The sequence below is a fragment of the Salvelinus fontinalis genome, unplaced genomic scaffold, assembly GCF_029448725.1.
Source record: "Salvelinus fontinalis isolate EN_2023a unplaced genomic scaffold, ASM2944872v1 scaffold_1158, whole genome shotgun sequence".
In the NCBI taxonomy this organism is placed as follows: Eukaryota; Metazoa; Chordata; class Actinopteri; order Salmoniformes; family Salmonidae; genus Salvelinus; species Salvelinus fontinalis.
In genome coordinates this window covers 21,911-27,500 of record NW_026601367.1, presented here as the reverse complement: position 1 = coordinate 27,500, position 5,590 = coordinate 21,911, and positions in this window count along the sequence as shown.

The following is a 5,590-nucleotide window of genomic DNA, read 5'->3' as shown; positions in this document are numbered from 1 at the left end:
AGAGAGAGTATCTATTTCATAAAGTTATCCAAAAGAGATAGGGAGAGACTTTACATTCTAATCGTAGAGAAAGAGAGAGAGAATGTGAGAGAGAGAGATAGAGAGAGACAGACAGAGACAGACAGACAGACAGACAGACAGACAGACCGACAGCTCTGGGTCCGTCTTGTTGTCACTGTGGCTGCTCTCAGACCGAGTGAGCTACGGTCAAGCGGTGCATCTCGTTGAACTCGGCACGGCTTGGAGATAATAGTAATGCCATTGCAGGCTTTGTGTGTCTTTAAGCACCGTACCTTTTCACTCCATCCCTGCTGTGTGTGTGTGTGTGAGAGCTTTTCTTTGACATCTGTTGGGAGAAGGTTATGATTTAAAGTTCACGAGGGTTGTCTAATCACATATATGAAGTTTTGAAAAGTTCTGACTTTTTACCCCTTCAAAACAGCATCTATGACACCATCTTAAGGCACTTCTGGTTGTCACAGTAAACACATATCTTGAATGGAGTATGCTGTTACAGAATCCTGAGTTTTAAGTCTGTATGTTAAAAATTGACTGATCTACACAGGTTTGAATGCAGTGATTGTCACAAATGCAGGCTATGTAAATCAAAACTTCATTCCTTCATGAGTGAGGGTCAATTTCACCTGCACGATTCATCAGTTTACGTTTTTGTACAAAAGGTCTTATAGAAATGTGTAAAACTATGCTTGACAGTTTATGACAAATAGTTAAACAATTTTGCATGTAATGGCTTATGCAAGGAACTAATGCCTAGATGTTTTGAGGGGTAAGACTATTCAACAGAGAACCATCTACTATATTTTGATCAACATGACGTGAGCAATTGATAATGTGGAAAAAAGCTGACACTTGTACATTATCAATTGCAATTTGTTCAAAGGAATAAGAAATTGCTTTAATGATGTGCACAAGTGACTAGATGATTTGGAATTTGTACAAGTCGTATCAAGAATTGCACTTTTGATCTAAGAAATGCACCAAAGCGACTGAGGAAAACTGTAATCACTTTCCCAGTGGAATACAACCTAACAGACAAGAAGCCATTCTTTACAAAACAGTATGAATACAAACAATGGCAGGGCTGATTGGTGATGGGGAGGGTATGGGGCATTAAGTGAGCTAGATCCTTTGATTGCCTTTGGGAGCCTGTCAGATATGGTCAAAATATCTGTAAGATAATTTGTGATACAAACATATTCTATTTGGAGATGTTTTTTTACCATTCAGGGATCTCATTCCCTTTTGTACTTTAACCATTTGTACATTGTTACAACACTGTATATATATATAATATGACATTTGTAATGTCTTTATTGTTTTGAAACTTCTGCATGTGTAATGTTTACTGTTCATTTTTATTGTTTATTTCACTGTTGTATATTATCTACCTCACTCGCTTTGGTAATGTAAACACATGTTTCCCATGCCAATAAAGCCCCTTGAATTCTATTGAATTGAATTGAGAGAGAGAGAGAGAGAGAGAGAGAGAGAAAGAAGCCCCTTGAATTGAATAAAGCCCCTTGAATTGAATTGAATTGAGAGAGAGACTCTATTTCCTAAAGTTATCCAAAAGAGAGAGAGAGATAGGGAGAGACTTTGCATTCTAATCGTAGAGAAAGAGAGAGAGAGAGAATGTGAGAGAGATACAGACAGACAGACAGACAGACAGACAGACAGACAGAGACCGACAGACACAGACAGAGACAGACAGACAAACAGACAGACAGACAGACAGACAGACAGACAGACAGAGACAGACAGAGACAGACAGAGACAGACAGAGACAGACAGAGACAGACAGACAGACAGACAGCTCTGGGTCCGTCTTGTTGTCACTGTGACTGCGCTCAGACCGAGTGAGCTACGGTCAAGCGGGGCATCTCGTTGAACTCGGCACGGCCTGGAGATAATAGTAATGCCATTGCAGGCTTTGTGTGTCTTTAAGCACCGTACTTTTTCACTCCATCCCTGCTGTGTGTGTGTGTGAGAGCTTTTCTTTGACATCTGTTGGGAGAAATCACTGATTTACAGTTCACGAGGGTTGTCTAATCACATATATGAAGTTTTGAAAAGTCTTGACCTTTAACCCCTTCAAAACAGCATCTATGACACCATCTTAAGGCACTTCTGGTTGTCACAGTAAACACATATCTTGAATGGAGTATGCTGTTACAGAATCCTGAGTTTTAAGTCTGTATATTAAAAATTGACTGATCTACACAGGTTTGAATGCAGTGATTGTCACAATTGCAGGCTATGTAAATCAAAACTTCATTCCTTCATGAGTGAGGGTCAATTTCACCTGCACGATTCATCAGTTCACGTTTTTGTACAAAAGGTCTTATAGAAATGTGTAAAACTATGCTTGACAGTTTGTGACAAATAGTTCAACAATTTTGCCTGTAATGGCTTATGCAAGGAACTAATTTATTTTATTTTATTTTATTTATTTAACCTTTATTTAACCAGGTAGGCAAATTGAGAACACGTTCTCCTTTACAATTGCGACCTGGCCAAGATAAAGCAAAGCAGTTCGACACATACAACAACACATAGTTACACATGGAGTAAAAACAAACATATAGTCAATAATACAGTGAAAAAAAATAAGTCTATATACAATGTGAGCAAGTGAGGTGAGATAAGGGAGGTGAAGGCAAACAGATATATGTATAAATAAATAAAATATAAAAAGGCCATGGAGGCGAAGTGAGTACAACACAGCAAGTAAAATAAAAACTAAAAAACACTGGAATGGTTGGTTTGCATTGGAAGAAAGTGCAAAGTAGAGACAGAAATAATGGGGTGCAAAGGAGCAAAATAAATTAATAAATAAATACAGTAGGTAAAGAGGTAGTTGTTTGGGCTAAATTGTAGATGGGTTATGTACAGGTGCAGTAATCTATGAGCTGCTCTGACAGCTGGTGCTTAAAGCTAGTGAGGGAGATAGGTGTTTCCAGTTTCAGAGATTTTTGTAGTTCGTTCCAGTCATTGGCAGCAGAGAACTGGAAGGAGAGGCGTCCAAAGGAAGAATTGGTTTTGGGGGTGACTAGAGAGATATACCTGCTGGAGCGCGTGCTACGGGTAGGTGCTGCTATGGTGACCAGCGAGCTGAGATAAGGGGGGACTTTACCTAGCAGGGTCTTGTAGACCTTGTCGCTCAGGTAGGGTATCAGCCTGAGCTATTTAAAAATACGTTTTCAACATTTCAAGATAGCAGTTAGTTTAGTTTGATGTAAATAAAGATAGCTGCGAAGTGGGACTCTGTCATTGTTTCTGACAAGATCTCTCATTGATCTCGGGTTCAGCCACCAGGGGGCACCAAACCTCTTTGAAAAGTTCATGTGAATAGTTACCACTTCTCAGGAGATGATAGACTTAGCCTTTCAATTGTTTTGTAATGATGGGATGGCTATTGAACAGAACTTTAAAACCTGGTTTTCTTGTATGTACCAGTTCATGAAATCACACATTTGACATTTATGCTCACTGAGTCTGTCTCTCCCTTTTCAATCCCTCTCTCCGCCTCTCTCCCTTTTCACTCCCTCTCTCCGCCTCTCTCCCTTTTCACTCCCTCTCTCCGCCTCTCTCCCTTTTCACTCCCCCTCTCTCTCTTTTCACTCCCTCTCTCCGCCTCTCTGTCAAAGCTTTCCTTAAGTTTGGGTCAGTCACAGTGGTCAGGTATTCTGCCCTTTCTCCGCCTCTCTCCCTTTTCACTCCCCTCTCTCCCTTTTCACTCCCTCTCTCCGCCTATCTCCCTTTTCACTCCCTCTCTCCGCCTCTCTCCCTTTTCACTCCCTCTCTCCACCTCTCTCCCTTTTCACTCCCTCTCTCTGCCTCTCTCCCTTTTCAATCCCTCTCTCCGCCTCTCTCCCTTTTCACTCCCTCTCTCCGCCTCTCTCCCTTTTCACTCCCTCTCTCCGCCTCTCTCCCTTTTCACTCCCTCTCTCCGCCTCTCTCCCTTTTCACTCCCTCTCTCCGCCTCTCTCCCTTTTCACTCCCCTCTCTCCGCCTCTCTCCCTTTTCACTCCCTCTCTCCGCCTCTCTACCTTTTCACTCCCTCTCCCTCTCTAAGAACATCCCATTTGAATCAATAAGGATTGCAGTTGTGGGTGACTATCTGGGTGGAGCAGACTGGGAGGCTGGTATTCTGACCTGGGCTGGAGCAGATTGGGAGGCTGGTATCTGGACCTGGGCTGGAGCAGACTGGGAGGCTGGTATTCTGACCTGGGCTGGAGCACACTGTGCTGGAGCAGACTGGGAGGCTGGTATCTGGACCTGGGTGGAGCAGACTGGGAGACTGGTATTCTGACCTGGGCTGGAGAAGACTGGGAGACTGGTATTCTGACCTGGGCTGGAGCAGACTGGGAGACTGGTATTCTGACCTGGGCTGGAGCAGACTGGGAGGCTGGTATTCTGACCTGGGCTGGAGCAGACTGGGAGGCTGGTATCCTGACCTGGGCTTGAGCACACTGTGCTGGAGCAGACTGGGAGACTGGTATTCTGACCTGTGCTGGAGCAGACTGGGAGACTGGTATTTTGACCTGGGCTGGAGCACACTGTGTTGGAGCAGACTGAGAGGCTGGTTGGCTGACCTGGGCTGGAGCACACTGTGCTGGAGCAGACTGGGAGATTGGTATTCTGACCTGTGCTGTAGCAGACTGGGAGACTGGTATTCTGACCTGGGCTGGAGCAGACTGGGAGACTGGTATTCTGACCTGGGCTGGAGCAGGCTGGGAGGCTGGTATTCTGACCTGGGCTGGAGCAGACTGGGAGACTGGTATCTGGACCTGGGCTGGAGCACACTGTGTTGGAGCAGACTGGGAGACTGGTATTCTGACCTGTGCTGGAGCAGACTGGGAGGCTGGTATCTGGACCTGGGCTGGAGCAGACTGGGAGGCTGGTATTCTGACCTGGGCTGGAGAAGACTGGGAGACTGGTATTCTGACCTGGGCTGGAGCAGACTGGTAGGCTGGTGCAGTGTCATCAGGCTGTGTGGTGGAGGCCATCCTGTTCTCGGGTTCTGCTTGTGTTATGCCAAGCTGGTGGACATGTTCTCTAGATGCAGAGGACATAATGACTCGCTGCTGGTTGAGGAAGTCAATGTATCTCTCTCTTTGTTCTAGCTCCTTTCTTGTTGTCCTCAGATGGTGTCTGATGTCATCATTTGTCCGACTCAGTTTGTCCATTCTGCTTTCTAATTTAGCAGTTTGGAAAAACTATCTCAAAAGGTCACTAACTCAAACATAGAACGCCCGTCCCAAATGGTTCCCAAGGTTATTGTTCTGTTAAAGGTCAGAGGCTCATCAGGGTGATTCATTTCACACCTCTGAGTGGGGTTTTTAGGGAGGCGAAGTTAAGGACAAATTCTTATTTTCAATGATGGACTAAGAACAGTGGGTTAACTGTCTCTCTGTCTCTCTCTCTGTCTGTCTGTCTGTCTGTCTGTCTGTCTGTCTGTCTGTCTGTCTGTCTCTCTGTCTCTATCTCTCTCACATTCTCTCTCTCTCTCTTTCTCTACGATTAGGTATTCTGCCACTGTGTACTCAAAGTTTAGGGCCAAATATCA